Below are 22,357 nucleotides of genomic sequence, written 5' to 3' on the forward strand. Positions count from 1 at the left end.
GTGTACTTTTTGATGCAGCCTTACACTTTTCGGCTCACACTAAACGTGTTGCAATGCGGGGTATGCGCTCTCTTGGTTCTGTATGCAGACTATCGCGGGAATTCGAAGTCTCCTACACCGTTCGAAGTCTCCTACACCATTCCGCAAATTATACACAACCGTCTGTCTTCCTCAACTCGAATATGCGTCGGTCGTCTGGAATGGCTCTTCTAGATCCAACAGTTACATTATAGATCGTGTCCAGAAAAAGTTTCTAAGCATATATATAATCACCGCTTTGCAAACCTGGACATAACACCCTGTACAAGCACTGTTGGATTGTTGTCATTGCCCTCACTTCGCGACCGACGTAATCGCGCTGACCTCCTGTTTCTCTTTAAACTCCTTCACGGTAACCTCACGTGTCCCGAACTTCTCAGCTGTGTCATGTTTCGTATCCCACGCAAGATCACCAGAGAACATAGACCTTTCCATGTTCCTGCCTGTCATCACGAACACTCAACTGTCCACAGAATACAGAATATTTATAACTCTTACTTTCGTGATCTTCATATCTTTCATAACTCCTTGTCATCGATCTTTTCCTAGCTTTGCCTTGTGTAATAATTTCATTTATTGTTTTGGGGCCCTTCTCCTCCTTTTTCTTTTGTATTTACTTTGCGCTTTGTTGTCGGTACTCTCTTCTTTTCACAATTTTTATTTTTATTCATTTATTGTTTAATGATTTTTCCCTGAGTGTTTTGTTTTTGGTTTGTAATGTATGCGTGCGTCAGCACTCAGACCTTAGGGTTGTTGCTGGGAACGTTAAATAAACATGATTATTATTATTATTATTATTATTATTATTATTATTATTATTATTATTATTATTATTATTATTATTATTATTATTATTATTATTATTATTATTATTATGCTTCTTTTCAAACTCCTTTACGGTTTCCTCGCCTACCCATACCACTTACGAGGGAAGGTAGACCCTTCCACGTTCCAGCCCCTTTCAGCCTCTCCGCAGCATGCTACGTCTATAAAACAGTAATTTTCTCCGCCTTGATATCTTTCAGAACCTATTGTCTTCAATCTCTTGCCAGCTTCGGGCTTCGTGTCAACCCTGCTGTCTAGCTGCCCTTCTCCCAAGTACTCTCACAGTTTCTCTCTTCTTACGCATATGTCACCTCGTCGAATGTGTACTCTTAGTCATCGACTACTGTTCAAAATCCGTTATTCATTTTGTCACCCATTGTTTATGCCTGGATCGTGTCTCTCAATTTTGTGTTATTGGTGATTTTTGCTCAATATGTACCTGTTTATACTGTTCTTTTTGAAGACAAGGTCTTAGCAGACTTCACACGTGTTTGGCGTATCAGGGATCTGGGTATCTTGCAACCACTTCAAAAAAAAAAAAAACAGTCTTTACGCGTTCTAATTGGTACGAGAAGCGAGGCTTAGTCGCAGAGTAGGTAAAATAATGCCGTGGGCGTAATTAGCGCCAATAAATTCCACAATTAACCGCATTGCATTATTCCCTGTAAAGGATGCACCGCCGTAGATATAGACATCTAAAGGCAAAGCCGCCGTACGGCACCCTTCTGGGAAATGGAGCGCGTTTGCTTGGACTAAGCAGGACTCGCTCGAGGCAATGAGGTCTAGAAGGTGGCTTCGGGGGCGCCCGCAAGAAGCGAGAAGTAGTCGTAGTGCAGGTAACATTACCGGTAAGAGCGTACGTAATTAGCACCAATATTTTTAGAAATATTGCCATAAATTGGTAAGTGTCAGAAAAGTAGAACAGCTAAGTTTACAACTCCTCAGCACTGCACCAAACGCAGATATCACAGTTGTGTAAACTGTATCTGTCAGGCCATATCAAGCGAACAACTGTGATATGCGAATTTATAGCTTATGTAAAGATTTTACAAGGTTTAAGAGAATTTCGCAAAAGTCTTATTCACAAATAAGGGTATAATTCAAAGTGGTGCGTAATGCATCAGTTTGTTCACTTTAGATGTATTAGATGTAGTTTACAGAATTTTGATATTGCTATTTACTGCTGAGCTGGATGGCAGTAAACTTGGTACTTCAGTATTGTAATCTTGAAATCATCAATAATTTTTTGAACAATTCGACGGCATAAATAGAAAATATGCTTTCTACAGTGCATAGATTTTATATTCTTATTTTAAATGGTAGGAACTTCATCCATCTAGATGCAGTGGTTGCCAATAAAAACGGTTTTTCCATTCCAATGTATTTAGATGGGACGCATCGAGCTAAAGCTTCCTCATGACTAAATAACGTTATGAAAGCTAAACACCCTCTGGATTAATTCGTGTGCTAAGAGTAAAGCGTATACTGCACTTCACCCATTCAGAAAACATACATTTCGAATTGAAAACTTGTTGTATCATTAAGCCGTATTGCGAAGTGATTATACAAGGCTTACCACTCCGATGAAGTGCGCTAACGAATAATTTATTTTCTCACACTGCACTGGCAACAACTCCCAAATCGATTTCCTATTGTAAGACTGCGATTTGTTTACACAGTGCACGCTTTCTACATATTAACTTCCCTCACTTTCTCAATTTCCACTTTTTTTTTTACTTGTGTTACTTTATTGCGCATCCTTTTATGTGTATTAAAAAGATTGAGGGCATTGCTTTTTAGTGTGTGAGGGCATTGCTTTTTTAGTTGCCCGCAAGACGTGAGAAGCAGTCGTAGTGCAGGTAACATTACCGGTAATAGCGTACGTAATTAGCCACAATATTTTTAGAAATATTGCCATAAATTGGTAAGTGTCCGAAAAGTAGAACAGCTTAACTCGTTTGTTTGCCCGTTCGAAAAACAATCAGAGATAAAGCTGCTATACAAGAAATCTTTGACTGAATGTAACCATCGACTTGTCGATAGGACGGGTGATATAAAGAAAAACAGCTTTATTATTCTTCCTATTTCTTTCTTTTTCTTTTCATTGTGTTTTTGAAGCCAGGGTCGTTCTTTTTTTTTCTCTCTCTCTCTCTCTCTAACAGCTTCACAACAGCAACATTATTGTTCTTCCATCTGAAATCGCTGCTGATCACTTAAGAACAAGGATTGTCGAACGATTCTAGCACACACTGATTAAAGCGTCTACGCCGAGATCTGGTAGACCCAGAAGCGGGTATATCGAGAGATCTCCACCGCTCCTAACTCTATTTTCTATTGGCTCCCGCCGACAATGCAACCAGACTGACGGGGCTCAGATCGCGGGATTTATCCATAACATGCTTCGCAGTGTTCAGCCTCGAAAATTGTGGCGCTGGCAATTCGGAAGCACTCTACTCCCTTTCACTCCTCCCCGCCTTCCCCGCCACCCCCACCTCCCGATTTTCCCCGACAGTGTGGGTGTGAGGAACTTTCGCACCTTCGCTTGGGAAGGATGTTTCTTCGAGACTGCCGTGCCGGCGCGTCAGGAGAGGCCGCATCGAGGAAGTCTCGGCTCGGCGGCCGCCTCCGCCCCAGTGAGTGTGAGCCCCTCCGCAGCTCTTCCAAATTGTCGCCTCCGCCTGAGCGACGATGGCCGACCTCTCGAACCGAAAGACCGCTCGCAAGCCCTCGCTGAGCACGGCAGCGCCCACTTCCTCTGCCACTCTCTTTCTCTCCAAAGCGCAGCCCGAAGACGATTTCGGTCTGATCCGGAAGCGGCTTGGCACGCAATTGTATCCCGTAATGCATCCCTGGCCTTTTTCCCTGGAAGTTGGCTTTGCAACCTTGAGAGGGAGACCCCTGCGTGGGCCGGCATCGCTTTTCTGTGCCTTTATCCCTACGTCTTCTTTCTTTTTTTTTTCTTTCGCTTGTTTTCTCCGCCGCCGTGTTCCCTGCGGCTTATCCTTATCTCCCCGACAGTCGCATGAGCCGAGTGCCGCGTCTGGAGCCACGCGCCTGGCCGAACTCGTCTTCATTCCTCACCAGATCCCGAGGCGCCCGCACATTTTCGATCGAAATCTGGCCAGCGAGTCGACGCGACGAGGGAAGGAAGAATTGGGTCGACTCTGCGCCCTGATGATCCAAGGACGCTATCTTGCGGCCTTTCTTCGAGGCGCTTGCTTCGATGACGTGCGACGAGATGCCGTCACCGAATCTTCGCGCCCAGCCGTCTATAAATCTGTCGCGGCCCCGGCGAAGCCGTGATTGCGTCCCTGTAGGTGCGTTATGGTTACTGGGCGTCGATTATCACGTCCCTAGGCAATTTGTACGGCCGAGAAACTGGCTGCAGCAATCTGTCTTAGGATGCAACTTGTCTTTATATTCCTGTAAGTGATTTTCTCTCCATGATGTTTCCTTCCAAATTTGTGACTAATCCTGCGGGAGGCGCGAAAGAATGTCAGAATGTTCTTTGCCTGCATTAAGAGTAGGTGGCTTTACACTCGCGAAAATGAACCAGACATTGTTACGTTGATTTCAAAATTTGATTATCAGACTTTAAAACTTAGCGCACTATACACACCAACACTCAACGTACACAGGAGCGGAACGTAGCCTGGGTGTTATGCTACGAAGCTATGCGTTTAGTTCTTGAGTTAGTGGTCTTGTGAAGAATTGCAGTGATTCACATCATTGAAACAGTATACGTACGTCATTGTAATGGCAATGCGACACGGCTTAAGTCGAGCCTCCGGACCTCTTTAAATAAAGTTTACACACACACAGTGTCTTATGTATAATATTAGTCATATCCGAGGCTGTAAAGTCCTGAAAGTGGTATCCAATGGCAGTCTCCGTTGAGCTTCTAATTGTAATGGAGGCTAAGTTATTTCTATTGTATTTCAGCGTCGAGTGAAAAGATCGTGAACCGTATGCTTTTTCCGAGCGTTCTAATTTTTCAAAATAAAGACCTGTCCTCTAGACATTTTTGAAAATAACAGTTTGTACAACATAGGCTAGGCACTGTTTCTTTTTTTACATTTTCTTTCAGTCATCTCCAGCATGTACAATATCTCAATTCTTTAGCATATAAAGATTTCGCCGCAATAACGAGACCACTTCGAACATGAGCACATAATTACAAGTCAATATCCTTGAATGGAACAGCACAAGAGTTGAGACAAGCGAGTGACAAACACAAACACAGACCGCTGTTTACAAAGATGTTGTCGTGTTGTAGCTTGCATTCAGACCTTAGTGAGACGTGCAAGTCGCACATGTCACGCACTCAACGACTGTACCACATGGCACGTTTCGCTGCTGCATATAACAAACTGTAGAGTTCATTTCACTGGAGCACCACAATAGCGAAGCTCGTTTCTTTCAGAAACTCTCCAGAGCAACTACAGAGAACCCGATACAGAATTTTATCGCGCACGTGTGTCAGAGTGCGAGAGAAAGTGAGAGAGTATGTGTCTTTGCATGTATTTGTGTGTGTGTGCACATGTGTGTGTGTATATGCGTGCGTGCGTGCGTGTGTTTGCGTATGTGTGTGTGTGTGTGCGCGCGTGTGTTTGTGTGTATACGCTTCTATATTTGAACCACAGGAATATCACTGGAAGCTTCCCAAAACAAACAACCCACTTTCTTTTTTCGTAACAGCGCTAAGTCTGAAGGTTTTCAGGAACCTCCTCGGCTAGCTCCGCAAACTCAATGAATTTCGCCTTCAAGCCTCCGTGGGGACATCGTATAACGCTTTGATGGATGGCTCTTTCACTTTGACAGCTATGAAGCTATGAACCCTTAGTGAATACAGCGCTAAAATCAAAATCGTTGTATTATTTTCATATCATTACTTTTCCCATCGTCACTTTCTTCCTGTGCCCTCGGTCTTGATCTCCTCTTCCATTCCTTCGTCAAATCCTACAAGCCCTCATGGAAAACTTCGTTATTTCTGTCATCCCAGAATTTTCTTTTCGGCTTGCAAGCACTCACAACTTTTTTCATCATTCTTTCAAAATGTACCCGAAGGTCGAACAGAACCATCGTTCATTGTACAGTCTTAACACGTCAGAGAGTTCTCCTCCATTCTGATTCACAGAGGCACGCAGAAAGAATGATTTAGGGATTGGAAGTCATCAAAACACGACCGCGTCCGCCGGCTCGCAGAAGCGCTGACCATTACATGTCACTGCCCCTCCTCCTCCCTACCATCCCTCCTCTAAGTTTCTATCCCTTCCTTCCTCTTCGCTTTTTCTAGCTCTACGTTCGTCTCACTGCTGGCTGCGACGATCAAGCTGCACAGATCACGCTTCGTTCGCCAGAAGCCATACAGTGTGTTTGGCATCTCGTTGAGCGACAAGCCGGCTGCGCAAGCGACGTTCCGTGCGCACCCACTCCTTGCCCCCAACGACAGGGCGCGGCCACCGCCCATCCACCCACCAACACGGCGTTCCCATCTCTGCGCTAGCTTCGAAGCAAGCCGCGGACGCGGTCGTTGAAGTCGAGACGATGCTCCAAGAAGAGGCGGCTCTATGGCTCCTTTTCATTAAGCGCACACAAAAGCAGCGGCGGGGGTGGGTAGCTGCCGTCTTTGAAATATTGAGATGGCTCGGGAATCGTCATTGTGGCGGCGGCGATCGGCGCGCTCCTCTCACCGGAAATGTCGGGCTGCACGAAATCGTCGCCGCGACGGCTGCCTGGGCTTGCCTTTCTGCACCGCAGCGCGGGCGCGCCGTTCTTCCTTCAGTGCAGTGCCGCGAGCTCGTGCGCGCATCTCGGAATCAAAATGAGCACGCTGGTGTGCGAGGGAAAGTTCGCGAGGAAAGAAAGGCAGCGGCGGCAAGAAAAGGGGATTTTCGGGGAGAGAAAAAGGTGAGGAGAGGGTAGATTACCCGTGAACGCTGTGAGAGGGGGAGGATAAGAAAACGGAGGGAGAGGGCCGCAGACGAGCGATGGTCACAGACGATCGCTGTTGCGGAGCATTGCTCCGATATTGGCGCTCGGACGGCCGGCGGCGGTGGCTCGCACGCGCTCATAAATGGGCCTTCCTCGGCGGCGTGGTCTGTTGTTTGACGTTCTTTGAAAGCGCAAGATGAATCGCTCGTCGTCTTCCTCTTTTGTGCTCGTCGCCGCCGCCACCACCGCGCCCTTTCGTTCGGCTGGAGGACAGGGCGCAGAAAAAAGCTGAAACGAGGATGTTCGACGAGCGAGTCTGACTGCTGGGTCACGCTCATTGTGCGCTTCGCCCTTTTCGCCGCCAGCGCAAGTACCGGTCGTTATTTCATCTCGCTTTCTTCTTTGTTTGTTCGAGAACGCTGTTCCGTCACTCCCATCGGCCACATTGGGAAGGTGCGAGTCTAGTTAGCGCGTCGTTGTTTGTTTGCCTTAGTTTCGAATAGCGTACATTCACCGTCAATGTGCGAAGGGCACTCTTCATCACTTACTCTCTCCAGGGCACGCCTCATCGTACCGGCTCTTGCGCAATACTGAAAAGCAATATCTGAAAATCTTCTGTTGCAAGCTGAAAGAACGCTGAGAAAGAAAATGTTTGGGGTAGAACGTCCATGCACCGCCAAATTTATGCGGAGGTTTGCTATTTTCTGGGAATCACCCACGCACAAAGTTCTGCAATGCCTGAAAAAAAAAAGAAAATGCGAGCAGGGCAGCTTTTTACTTTCACTTTGGTTCACAAGGCACGGGCAGTAAATTTCGCAACGAAGGGCATTTCTTTATCAAGTTCTTAGAATTAGTAATATATCTGCCGGACATTCAAATCTAAAGGCAGTGAAGCAATTTACTACATCGGATACTCACCGTCTTCCATACCTTTTGTTACTTACTTCTTCAAAGGCAATGGCAACGAACTTCCATAGTTCGCTCTAACGTCGAGACTGGTAAAGCTGCCGAGGGATCGACGTTATGCGTCTTCATTCTTCTTACATCACGCCCAACGACACTGTCATTTTCTCGGCTCATTCTTTTCCCTTCGAATACGAAAAGCGACAGCCGGCGGCTCTGGGAAACATCTGCAAGGCACGCTTTTAGCGAGTACGGTTGCGTAAGCGACACGCTATATTTCAAGTACGCGGTCACTATACAGGGCATGTCTTAGAAGTGCGCGCGCGAGTCGCTGCGCGCAAGTGCAGGAAATGTGCGCATTGCACATTTCCCACGTGGTTACATAGGAGGCTGCGCACGTGATGCACTGCGCGCTGTGCCGCATTGCTCAAGCTCTTTGTCCTCCTCCTTGTTCTTCCTCCTCCATTGAACAAATCAGACAGCTGCGCAGCTTGAGCAACGAGCAACAGCGAGAAGCTCCCAGCGTTCTCTTTCAGAAGCATGTTCCTGCTGCTTCTGTACGGCTCTTCTACGCGGCTATATTGCTAGTTCTCTTTACTAGCTCTCCGGAGCGTTCTCTCAGAGTAACGGCACCCTATCGCAGAGAGACCATGGAGAGCGATAGGCCAATGATCGTAATAACAATTGCCGTCCGTCCAGGCTCCCTCAGCTGAGTTGTCCTTGGCGGTGCTTCTTGATCTTGCCGCAAAGCATCGATCGCCGGAGCGCTGCGGTGGCGTCGGCTGTGAATAAATGAATTCCAAGCACGATCGGCCTCCTTCGTCCGGCCGCGGGCAAGCATAAGCCACGCGGCGAGAAGGGGTACGCCCGGCAACGTCTCTCTTCGGGCCCGAAAGACTCGGGGTCCAGGTGTCGCTCGCGGCGCGAGAATGCTTCTCCACACAGTTCATTTGCCCGCTTTGCCTTGTACCGAGTCACTTGCCGACCGCGCAGTTTCGCGCAAGAGCGACGGACCCTTCGTTGCACCGCTCCCGGTGTCGGCGCTTCCTTGCCTCGTGGGAACAATTTGCGTGGCGGCTACATGTTGTACGCATTCTCGCTTTTGCCTCTGCCTGCCTCTATGTCAGTAGTTTACGAAAGGTGAATAGATTATTTGGATAGTGGCCACTTGTTCTCACCTTCCGCGTAACAAGGATATGTCTTACTTGGGCAAGAATTACGTCGCGAATGTAGTGCCTTCGTGTATTTCTTCTCCCTTTTTTTTTTTTTGTTCTCTCTTCCAGAGAGCAATCTACTTAGATATATTGATTTAATTTCATGGTCCGGGGAACGGTTTGGAAGGAGATAGTGAATCGCTGCATTGTTTAATCTCCATTTCATTTCCCGCGTAAAAAAAAAGGGGTGACTTAAATTATGCCACTAGTGACCTAATTCCTTTTCCACATAGATGTGAAGAGTTATCGAGTCCTTAAGGAAGGCAAATGGAGGGCTTTCCACTTATGGTGAACATCATAGTGGATCAAATAATTTTAATGCCTTATGAGCGGTGGTAGCTTGCGAAAACCGCACTTTCAATTCAGAGCTATTGAAACAGCAAACCATTTGGATAACGACTGCTGTATCGTAATTGACGTGTTCCTGCCCATGTTCCCAGAACCATTCGACAGGCACATTTCGTTTTGTGGTTGTTTTGGCTACCTTTTTCAACAACGGAGCTGTTTATGCCCAGCGTAATCTGTCTGTCGTAGACAGAAAACTGTGGGCCGATCCTGGAGGTTGTGCAAAGGGTCCATGCGCAGTGGAACATACCCCTGTGAACTAGCGAAGCTGAGCCTGGCTAAGTATAGCTAAGCATGGTTGGTACTACTTGAGCTTAGTCAGTCATCGATAACCAAATAATAGCTAATCGATAATCAATCAATAATCAATAAATTCCGGAAAATGCTGGGGATGACTTGGCAGTGCTTAGCCTAGACCAAATACGTCGCCAATACCTTGCGATATCCAATCGATATCCAATGAATAGCTAAATAATAATCGATCAATTATCAATAAATTCCGGGAAATGATGGGGATGACTTGGTAGTGCTTAGCCTAGCCAAAATACGTGGCCGATAGCTTGCGATAGTCAATCGATAGCCAATCAATAGCTAATCGACAATTTATTAATAATCAATAAACTCCGGAAAATGTTGGGGATGCCTTGGTAGTGCTAAGCCTAGCCCAAAAGTCAGGACTAGCTAGGTGCCCATCAGCTCCGCCATCTCTTTAGCATTGCGCCTCCAGTGCAAGCTACGCTTTTTTTTTTTTGCCTTTATATCGGTAACCTGTGTACGCAATGTATTCGGATATGATATATCAATAAGCATATTTTCAAGCCTAAATAACAGACCACTCAGTTGGTGTGTTACTATAGGCCACCGCTTTGTCTGCCTAGTGAGGTGCGAGTAACTTCTAAAATGTTATGTGGCATGTCAGTGACAATATGAGCCAAGCACTGGATTTTTATTCTCGGTACTTGCGCTGACGACAGTTTAGCTCGTCTGGGCAACAAACGGTTGTTAAGGGAACCGCGTGGTGGACCTTCGGAGCTACTATAAACGTAGTTTACGTGCTCTACGGTGCTTGTAATCGTTTCATAAGTAGCATGTGTCTATACTGGAAGTACTGAATGTGCCCATTGGTTGGGGCGTATACATTTTCGTTTTATTATTCATCTCTCTCTTTCGCCTTCTCTGCTCTCACCACCAAACAACATAGATACTTCCTTCATCCGCCTTTTTATCTTTCTTTTTTTTCTAGTGGAGATGATTTCACTTGGGTGACATTCCGGGTTTTCCTTGTAAGTGGACCTTTATTCCATCTCTCTACGAGAGGTAACCAGAAAGTACATTTCTTCTAAATATTCCCGAAATGGCACTTCCGCGAGAATGGTGGGCTTCCGTGCAAGTTAATCCCTACAGAAGTGGCGAGTCGCAGAAAGCATTTTAAACATTATCAGATTTGTAGGCGGAACGTCCATTTGGTTTACTATGTCTAGCACTATGCAGCACCAACACGCCTCTGAAATTCAGTCTTTCATCGCATTCTATAATAAAACATATCTATGTGTGGGATATTTATTTGGAACTTGTGCAGCTTTTTGTCTCTCAGAAATCTCTCTTCATGATTCTGTGGTAAGCAGACTAGTTATAAATCTAAGATTGTACGCGAAAACCAATCTGCTGACGAGGAGTGACGTCGAAGTTCGTGGGAACGAATGATTCAAGATTTTATTATTCCTTTGCGCTTTCAGTTATTTTTGGGCGCGAGAAGGTTTCGCACTACTGGTATTCAACGTTTCTCCAAAATTGAGGATACTAACGACGCCGTCCACACTTGACATTCACTACAGCTGGTATCTTTTCGTGATGTGAGGCTGCAGTAGCTTATGTTTGGATTAGCCACCGTGGTAGTCCAGACAGCTATGCCATTGCGCTGCTGACCTCAAGGTCGTAGGTTCGATCCCTGCATTGGCGGCCGCATCCATGTACCGTAAATTGGGTGCAGGGTAAATAAGCCCTGGTCTAATTTTTCAACTCTAATTTTTGCATTTTTCCTGTTGGAATGTGATGCTATGCCAAATCCGTTACGTGACCAAATACCATCCATGTCAGGATCGGGGTCACGACCACTGCAATTATGATACAGCAGCAAATCTGTTTTCCGCAGCTAATGCGCATTTCGTTTCGTGTATTTCTCAGTCTGTCATTCTTGTTGATTTTAATAACCTGTGCACCGCATTTAACTCGGATATATAGCACTGTGTCTTTCGGCGTCGACTCTCATGCAACACCGAAATTGTGGGGACCCGTTGTAGAGAATAGAAATAAGTAACCGTTCTCAATAGCTCTTATGGCATTCGAATCATTGAGTCTACATTTCTCAATAGCTCTTATGGCATTCGAATCATTGAGTCTACATTATCCAGGGTTTAACTGATCTGTTCCCACATGAACGTTTACGCGTGACATTCTGTTCATACAGCATCAGCGGGCCGGCTTGTGCTTGTGTTCATATACAAGTGTTACAAAATTGAAAATTAAGGCAGAAAGGTCGTAAGGTGCGCACGTAAAGCGCACAGCATATGAGCACGTGTGTCTTAAAGAGCTGTAAAAATCGTTGACGGAGAGAAGAAGCGTCCGTGCGATTCAGACTACTTTTTCTACCACAAAAATCAAAACAAAACAAAAATAATAATCAAATGAAAAACGAGGAAAAGAATAGAAACACCACAGAAAGCTATTTGCTATAAAAACTGTAAACTCGACGCCGTTCCACAGAAGGAACATCACAAAGCCTGTTCACATCCTCGCACGTAGGGCTGCAGCCAGACCTGCCGTCATGACGGCCGCAGCCAGGATATACGCAGTTCCATACGTGACTAAGGAAAGAAACAGTAATAACAACATCGGTAGATACAGTAAATTATATATGTTTGTCTAAATTTATTCTCTTTGAGTTTCTTTCCGAATTTTTTTGTCTTTCACGCGCTCTTGATCCTATATATATATGTGTGTCTTGAGGTTGTCAGTGTGATGAAATTCGCCTTGTCCAACTAACCCACGCCTTGCGACATGACGCAGGTGCTTGAAAGGCGACGCTCCTGCCCCAAATACCTAAAACGTCTCCAAAAAAGTGCAACTGTTTAGGCGCAGCGGCAGCCCCGTCTATTCTGCGAACTTAAAAACTTCGCGATTAATTGGGCCTCGCAAGAGCCGCGGTGGAAAGATAGACAAAAATGCGAAAATTGGTGGGTGCCGGGGTGAGAAGAGACGCAAGGAACGCGGGGGAGGGGACGCAAGCACCGAGAGACAGGGTGAGCAGTGGTTGAAACCGAGACAATGGCGCTCCCCCAGGAATCCAATATATACGTCCGCGTCGGGACACCGGCCCGCCTTTTGCCAGGGCCGGTCGCCTCGACTTCGTTCCGCTCTTTGTCCCAGCGCTTGCTCACTCAGTGAACGTGGCGAAAACGAGAAGCAAATAACAAAAGCCGCCCGGGCCGGCCTGCAGCAGAAGCCAGCTCGATCTGTCTTTGTCTCCGAGAATCCACTTAGCTATGCGGTCAAGATTGAGGGCCAGGGCACGCAAGCGCTGCTAGCGCGTGAGAAGGAACGCCTGTGCGCGCGTACGTGCACGTGCGTGCGTGCGTGTGCGTGTGTGTGTGTGTGTGTGTGTGTGTGTGTGTGTGTGTGTGTGTGTGTGTGTGTGTGTGTGTGTGCGCGTGCGCGCGCGCGTTTGTGTGTGTGTGTGTGTGTGTGTGTGTGTGTGTGTGTGTGTGTGTGTGTGTGTGTGTGTGCGTGCGCGCGCGCGTTTGTGTGTGTGTGTGTGCGTGCGTGTTTGCGCGCACTTGTATCTGGTATACTTGCTGCAGGAACAGTTAATGAGCTCGTGCCACGTGCTGCCATTGAGTGCGTTAATTTACGCCAAAACGCTTTCCCGACATCGAGTGGGGAAACAAAACACAGAAAAATTGACGCCTGCGTGGAGCATGTCAGTGTCGCCTAACTTAAAGTGTACGTGTCGCGAACGGGTCACAGCGTCAAGTGGGTCGCCAAAAATCCGCTTTAGGCATTCTCTGGGGAAAACATCGTGTATAACAAATGATAAAGCCGCAAGATTAGGCGCACATAAACATAGTTGGTTAAGCAAGGTGACACCAGGGCAGTAATATCATCTGGGAAAAGCAATAACCAAGACGTGTTTTTCCGTGAAACTATTTAAGATCGGAAGTCTCTAGCGTGCCAAAAAAAAAAAAGGCTTTCCGTTGTTTTTGGCACCATGACGTAAACTAAACATGCTGCACTGTTCGTGATGAGAGTTGTGCTTTGAAATACCATTCATTGTCCGTTGAGACGGCCAAAAATTATGTCTACTTCCATAATTTCTCCTCTGAGAAAAAAAAGTTGTCGCAGTTTCACCTGAAAGGCGAAGCTTCAATTGCGATAGCAAATTTGTAGAGAGCTATACGTAGTAATGATATTAGCTTTATCAGCTGTATAAACTTGGACATGCAGCAGCACCGGCAACACGGAGAACTGTTGTCGACGCCGTCGGCGTTTTGCCCGCGTTCGCTCAAAATGCGTGCGGCGTTGGTGACTGTTGCCGGAGCCTCTGATATAAATAGGCACTTGGTGCCGCAGCTAAACGTCGCCTCCCTTCCCTCCCCCCCCCCCCTCCCCCCTCCCCCACGGCCTCTCGCGCATCGGAAGAAGGCGCGTTTGCTCTACATATATGGTGATTGTAAAGGAGGAAAGAGACGCCTACTTCTGCAGCCCTTAAGCGAGCACGGCGCTGCACACAGTGCGGGGAAGACGAAACACTGGAGCACCTCCTATGTTTCTGCCCCGCGCTCAACCAACACCGAGCCACCATGGTGGCTCAACTACGCCGCATGGGCCTGCCGTCAGCCTCCAGCACGGACCTGCTCTTCCCAGCCCGCAGTTCCAGCAGGGTATTCAAGGTCGTACTCTGTTACCTTGCCGATTCGATGCTGGCTGACCGACTGTGAGGGCACCCTGCCCGAGACGATAACGACTACCCTCTCCCTCCCCTTATTCCACTTTTCCTACTTTCTATCCCCCCTTCCCCGCCCCTCAGATGCTGAGCCGTGCTCCCTATAAGGGCTGCAGAAACATGCATCTTTTCTCTTTTCCTCAACCTCTACTACTCTAGCAGAACGCGCGTTGTTCTCCGCCGTGCGTTCACTCCCCGTGAAAGCGGGCGCCCCTCGCGCCCTTTCACTCGCACATACAGCGTTCGGCACTCGGCGACGATTTCATCTCCATTGACGTCATACGGAACCTCACGGCGACGGCGACGGCGACGCCGATGGCAGAAATCTGCTTTTGAGTGTCCATATAATTGCTATCGCAATAAAAGGGCACCACCTTCTTGTCTTTCCGCACTGCAGTGAAGCAAGGCAAGAGCTGACGTGGAGACGCTGCATATCGACCACTGCGACTGAAGATCTGGAACAGTGATTCCGACTGACAGCAGCGCTGTCTTCTCTTTTCTCCCATGCAAGTTAACTAACCGATAGCATATCCTATTAACCTGTCTTTCATTGCTCATCTTTTCACTTCCACAATAAATGCGTACCCTAAGTTTTAATATCACCTCTCATAGAGGATATCTGTCTGCAGGTTCATCCGTCTGTCATTACATCTCATAGAGTTAGTCCGTCCGCCAGCCGTTATAAATGGTATTTTTCTTCAAGTTCTTTAGTACTAGGTTTATGGAGATACATAAAACCGTATATTGCATTTGAGTTTATTTCTTTATTTCATATTTATTACGACATTGAACGCAATACGTTGTTGTAACCTAAGTACACACAGATATGCGTTCGCCCTCACCAACAAGACTTGTAGCTTTATCAATTTTGATTAGAAAACCGTTGTCAATGTAGGATGTCATCATGCAAGAATGATGTTGATGAACGAACGAGAAAATTCAGCTGGACCCAACTCACGCTTACTGTCTGTGGTAATCCAGTTAGCATTCAATCAACATACCGGGTGTTCAAGATTAAGCTTTACGGAATTTTTAGAAATCGCCTGTGGCAGGTAGCATAATTCTTATCATTGAGCTGGGTTATTCGATGAGATGGACATTAGTAGCCCGAGAAATCGAAACACATATTTAACTAATTCACAAAAAATCACTAATTAACTCGTTAGTTAATTATTTTAGGACACATTGTAATTTACGAATTGTAGCCGGTGAGCTCGTCAGGCATATCCACTGGGAATGAATTTCCAGAATGACACCAGTTTGGAGATATGCGCCATCAAACTCACCGCAAAAATGCGCTGTTGTTCCACTTACTTTTTTACCAAAATGCTGTTTTATACATTGTAGCACAAAAGTGGCTGGAACGCCCATGTATTTCATCCCACACTTTGCGAAATATTACCTCGAAACTGGTATCATCCTGGAAAATCATTTCAAGTGGATGCGTCTTGCGAACTCACCGGCTACATATCGTAAATTGCAATACGTGTCGTAAAGTAATTCATTAACAAGTTCATTAGTTGATTATGTGTTTCTATTTCTCGTGCTACTAATGTCCGCCTCATCAAATAACCGAGCTCAATGATAAGAATTATGCTGCCTGCCACAAGCGATTTTTAACAATTCCGTAATGCTTAATTTTGAACACTGTGTGACAAAAAGTATTGCCACCGACAAAATGATTACGTATGAGGCATGTGCTGCAGCGGGACTACTCTTTCGCGCTTCGATTATGAAGATGATGGTGATTTATTTGCATCCCCTTTGAAATGGGGCGGTGAAAAAAGTCACCTAGCCTGCTTGAGTAAGTCATGTATGCTATACATGTTTTTTAATATTAATATTATATATCAGCTAGCCTTGTACCGCTACCCATTCCGGTAGCGGATCCGGTCCTATCAATCTCCTCTCTTCTTTTGTTTCACCAATACTCTAAATACCTATTGCTTATCTCGACTGCTGACATATTGATGTTTCCATCCACTTTACATCCAAGCGCTTCTAGAAGGTGTACGTTACCTACGCGTCTCGCCGTGTGAATACTTCCGCATTCCATTAGGATGTGCTGAGTGGTCCCCGGATTTACGCTGCAGCAGAATATATCCCGCCTCATGTTGTTGCGTATGTTTGCTCCGGTATGTTTTTATCCTTAGACAACTAGCGGGTGTCTCAAATAACAAAGCACTGCCCTTTGTGGTATCCTACAGATTTTCCCTTCTAATTTCTTTCTTGGCAATCTTGTGAATCTCCATGCTTTTTCTTGTTTCCATTCTTTGCATCCTATTTACTCTCTCTCTGTGTCTCTCAATTTCTTTTTAGCGTGATAGCGTTTAGAGCCCGTGTCGCAGAAAACCCGGTGTCAGCATCGGCGCCGGCGTCGGCGGCGTGGTCCGTTAGAGGAAGATCACCCCGCCCCACTCATCTCGAACCACGCAGGCCCTCCGCGTGGCGCATAGGCGTTACTGAACTAATTGAATTTCTGGAAGTTAAAAATGCGTCAGAAAATTCCTAAACTACACACAACCTACAGACATGATAGCGTCGGATTGCACTTTGAATATACGACAAAACATAATTCTGTTACGCCGAAACTCATACACGAACCCCTTTTCCAGCTGTCGTTTGAGGCCTGTCTTAGTAGGAGCGGCGGCGCGACTCGCTCGCTTCCTTTCAACATCTGGATTCAAATGGCGCTCGCATCCGCGGCAGCGGCGGCGCCCGCCGTGGAGAAGGGAGGGGGGGGGGGGGGGGGTCAGAAAAAGAAAAAAAAAACAGAAAACTCGCCTTCGTGCGTAGCGTTCTTCGCCAGCTTTTCCAGAAACACATTACGGTTACACAAGCTGCAGCTGCCGGGAAGCTTGAGAAGCAGTCAGGGATCTTTGAATGCTATCGCGTTCCACTCTTAAAAGCGAGGCTTAAGCATCCTCCAAGTTTCCGATTACACTTTCAACTACCCTTACCTAAGAACACCGGCCGCCATCGAGCAACGCCGTTGTGCAGCCTACGCATGGCCCCCGAAACGCATGGTGCACCAGTGCGTGCGAACGCTCAGAAACGCGTCATACAGCAACCGGGGTCCGCTCTCACTCTCCTGCCTGGGCTCGCTGTGCTATCTATAGTGGCACTGCCGAGAAGTCCGCGCGTGGCTTCTGAAACGAGCAGCGTGGTGCGCCAGTGTCTGCGGAAGCTGGCGATTGTTCCCTCGTTTGCCGCCCACCCACTGGCCCAATTTCAGTGACCCATGTTGGCGAGAGGCTCATTGTAGAACGGCACGTATACCCCGTGCATTCATGGCGCAGCCCGCTAAAGCATTCACTTGAAAAGCGTTCATACAAAAGTGGCACTTACCCATTGCAATTTTGGCGCCGCTGGTAATGCGTCGGCCTGCTGTCCACGAGGAACCCTTGTGAACTGGGTTCGATTCCGCTCGGCATCGGATAAATTTAAGGGATCTTTTAACGCGAAAGCGTTAAGGCTCCCATGTCGCAGATAATCCGGCGTCGGTATCGGCGCCGGCTTCGGCGTAAGCATGGGCGTCCGTGGCATTCGTGGCGGAGAATTTTATCGCGAACCACCCCGACCACACAGGCCCTCCGCAGGGCACAAAGGATAAGTGAACAAAAATTTAAGTTCTCAAAGTAAAATCCGTCAGAAAAATCGTAAAGTACGACTTACCTACAACCTACAGACACGATAGCGTCGGATTGTAATTAGAATGCACGAGAAAACATAATTCTGTTACGAGGAAACTCAAACACAAACCCCTTTTTCCAGCATTTATGCCATAACCACAGCGGCGCGCTCAGGTAGGTTACTTGCGAAAACACCATCCAGATGGCACTCGCCTCCTCGGCAGCGTAAAAACGGTAGCGGCGCGCAGAGAAAAACAAAAGAATGCTGTGTTTGCCGGGCAGCCTGACAATCATTCAGGGATCTTTGAATGCTATCGCGGTAACCTCTTGAAAACGAAGCATAAGCGTCCTCCAAATTTTTCGTCATCGTAGATTGGAACATTCCCAGTGTCACATATCTAGCTGCCCAAGTTGGCGTCAAAGACGTTCATTGAAGAGCGGCACACACCTACTGGCACATACCAAGTGACGCAAATTTGCATCAAAGAGGTTCATTGCAGATCGTCCCAGACCGACTGGCACATACCCAGTCGGCGTCAAAGAAATTTTTCGAACAGCGGTCACTACCGAGTGCCGCGTCTACAGTGGCCCTTGTCGGCGCGAAAAAGGTCCGTCGAAGAGCGGTACGTGTGTACACATTACCACATACTGAGTGACCCAAGTTTGCCCGATGGTTGGTTTCGAACCCTGTTACCTCAGCAGAGCATCCTGATGCGCTATCCATTCGTCCACTGACTAGCCAGTGACCCCGGTAGGTGGTTAACGGTTAGATCCAAACATACAAACATAGACGGTGCTTATTTTGCCAGCGGAGCTGTTTAAGCTCTTGGTTAGTCCACGTAGTGCGAACAAAAAATGTGGGCCGATCCTGGAGGTAGTGCAGAAAGGGTACACGCACAATGGCACATACCCCTGTGAACTAGTGAAGCTGTTTTAAGCTCGACGATGGTCCGTCGAGTGTACGCCCCAAAACCTCCGCCTGGCGTTGACGTCACCATGCGTCGCCTAGAATGGTGACGCCTAGCGACGCATGGTGACTCCTAGCAACGCTTCTCCCCAGCTGCGCCCACCACGTCGAGCCTCGCCACAGCTGCGTAAGCCGTGACGTCATCGCGCGCACTGCATCGCATCGCCTTAGCTTTGCCGAGCCATGACGTCACCGCGCCGTGCGGAGTGGTTGCCGCGGCTGCGCAGACACGGAGCTAAGGCGTGAAGTCACTGCGCCGACCGACGGGATATATAGCTCCGCGTCGCCGCCGCAGTGCCACCAAAGCCCCACCGTATCTGCGCCGAACACATCGCCGCAAAGATGGGGTGGCCGAAGAAGAGTGTCACTCCCGAAGAAGAGCACGCGTGGTGCGAAAGTCGCCGTGCCTCTACTCGAGAGCGAGTGAGACGACTTCGATCCGATACCGAGCACCGCGCCGCCGAAGCGGCGGCGAAACTTCGGTGATTCGCAGAAGATCCGGGGGTAGGAGCCCGCGAAACCAAGCGAAAGCGTTTGAGCTTCCAGAAGCGTCCAGATACGTGTTTGTTGCTCCTTGGGCTGTCGATGACTCCGAGGTGATCTTGTGCAAAGCGTGGCCGAGTCTCGAAGCATAACCTCGCAAAACTTAGCCGAACCGAGACAAAGCGGGGTGTGGTCGCCAGCTTCTCTGTTTGTCGTCTTCGCACCACAAGTGTGAAGCTGCCCCTAAATTTTTTTTAAGTTTTACGGAAATTTTCAATATCGCCGGTGGCAGGTAGCATAATTCTCATCATTGAGCTGAGTTATTCGAAGAGGCGGACATTAGTAGCACGAGAAATCGAAACACATATTCAACTAATTAACGAAAATTGACTAATGAACTTCTTAGTCAATTACTTCACGACACATATTGCAATTTACGAATTGTAGCCGGTGAATTTGAAAGACGCATCCACTTGAAATGAATTTTCAGGAAGACAAACATCCGTTGCATTTCCGACAGCTGATCGCACGGAAGCAAGGTAAAAGCGGTGATGGTTTCGTATTTGTGGGCTGTCGCTGAGGCCACGTGCGGCGCACCGCCGAAAGCGCCATCTCGTTTCTCTAGAACAAACTGCTCCGCGAAAAGGGTCAATATGTATATATACATATACAAGCATAGATAGATAGATAGATAGATAGATAGATAGATAGATAGATAGATAGATAGATAGATAGATAGATAGATAGATAGATAGATAGATAGATAGATAGATAGATAGATAGATAGATAGATAGATAGATAGATAGATAGATAGATAGATAGATAGATAGATAGATAGATAGATAGAAAGTTGTTGAAGTAGGCTAAGAATGGTAATCGCAATAAATTTACTCAGCTAACAACACTGCGCATTATTCACGGCGTTCTGTTATCACATCCACTATTTACTTATAAAATAGAGGTTATATATGGCAATTGCATGACGAACACCAATGTCACTTAATCGAAATATTCGGTTGTGTACAATTTACTAGCACACTAACAATAACTGCACAAGAATTCGCTCGATTCTACGCCTTTCTCACCATGCAATGTTCAAAGTCGGGCGATCATGTTGATAACGTGGCGTAGCGCCGCTTGAACCACTGACACAGTGCGAAAAGAAATAACATCGGAATGGAATTACTACATTATCCCAGCCCTGGTTTGCTTTCAACTTAGGAATCAAAGCATGAAGTAACGTCTGCTGTCGGGCTAGTTGGATAGAAATTGTTTGAGGCGCGATCGAAATAAGGCACGGACTAACAATAGACTCGGCATCAAGGCATTCAAGGCATCAATCTTGCCAGTGGTAAAAGTGGAGCATCATCCAAGCCAGAACACGAGCGAAGAAGCAAAAGCAAACAATAAAATAGATCTTGCTGAACAAGATTGTTGATTCGTCCGCAAGTACGATAGTTAAGAAACTAGCATAAAGAGCAAGACGGAGGCCACGTAATAAATAGGGACCAAAACTACTCGTCGCTGTGGCGCAGTCAAAATTAGACACCTTATTAATGGAGTTGACAACCTTTCTTGGCTATTCGAATCGACAAACGCATCAACTCTCAAATACCGGGATGGCGTTCGTGTAAGAAATAAAGATGGTGCCATACCACCTCGTCCCCCCTTCCACATACGTAATGCACAAATACATTACAGGCTGCGGTTGACGTTCATATTTATTTTTCGCAGCTTCTCTCGTTCTAAGAATAATGCGAAATCGCTGTTTCCATTGGGCCAATCGATGTTCCGATACTGGAAACAGCAACATATTTCAGGAGAACGGCACTAGCAGCGCACGTTTCGCCAATATACCGCAAGCGCCCTTCGAGGGCGTTCGTCTGGCGTTTTGCGTTTTCTTCCGTACGCCAACGTCTCGCTCACGAGAGCGAACCGATTATCTCGGTTTTTGTTGACTCGGCGCAACGACATTCGCTCGATCTTTACTTCGATCGCCCCGGATGCTGTAGTTAATTGGTGGCTATACCTCCGAGCGCCGTGCTCTGGGCAACGTATTGATTACTACTACACTAATTACAGTGCACGCGCGCAGAGCGCGAAGGAGCAAAATGTACCCGCGCCACGGGCAACCGCCATCGATATCATAAAGAAAAGGAAGGTTTATAAATGACGTTCGCGCACTACATGCTTGTTAGTGTCCAGAAGCCTGTTATGCGCCTTTTTTTGCATATATACTTCGTACACTGCACTGCTACGCGTAGGTAACGTATGCGCCCTTCCTTGCTTCTTCTTGCTGTTCTTTTCAACATGGCGCCGAACATTAATCTTGTGAAGCGCAGCCCTGACTGTGCAAACTTCTCCATCGGTAAACAAGTATACCTGTTAGGTCGGCTGTGTTATCCCTACACTAAACCGCAAAGTTGAAGTGGAAACGTGCCTGATGCCCCTTGATACATCATAGCTCCGCCTGCTAACCTAATGGTATACCCCATCATCTGAAGCAGATATGCTGGAGGCTTCTCCTTTGTTTAGGCTACGACTAAGCGTGACATGCCTTTTGCACTTCCATAAGCTAGAGGAACCCGCTGCAGTGATTATAAATTTAGGGCAGCTAAATGTGGAGCGAAGGCTTTATAGAGCTGTGCTCCGACGGTTACTTCCTTTCCTCCACTGCGCGTGAAAATGTTCTGGCTTTTACGTTCACAAGAAAGCATTAAGGGTAGGCAGAAGTTAATTGACACTAAATATGTACTATATTTACATTTCCTGAGGCACATAACCTCTGTTTTGCAGCAGAGCTTATGAGCAGCTGCACGCAGCAGCTTTGTTTTCGACGACTTTTTTTTTTTTCTTTTTACAAGCCATCATTTTGATGGTATTGCAGAACGCATTTGGCAGTGTTCGCCGCCTTAAGGTTGCGACATTACAACCTGACTATCGCGCTATAAGAAACTGAAATGTTTTACCTTGGTATTTTTACAGACTAAGCTGGCTTTTCTTCGCGGAGGGTTA

The sequence above is a fragment of the Dermacentor silvarum genome, chromosome 2, assembly GCF_013339745.2.
Source record: "Dermacentor silvarum isolate Dsil-2018 chromosome 2, BIME_Dsil_1.4, whole genome shotgun sequence".
NCBI lineage: Eukaryota > Metazoa > Arthropoda > Arachnida > Ixodida > Ixodidae > Dermacentor > Dermacentor silvarum.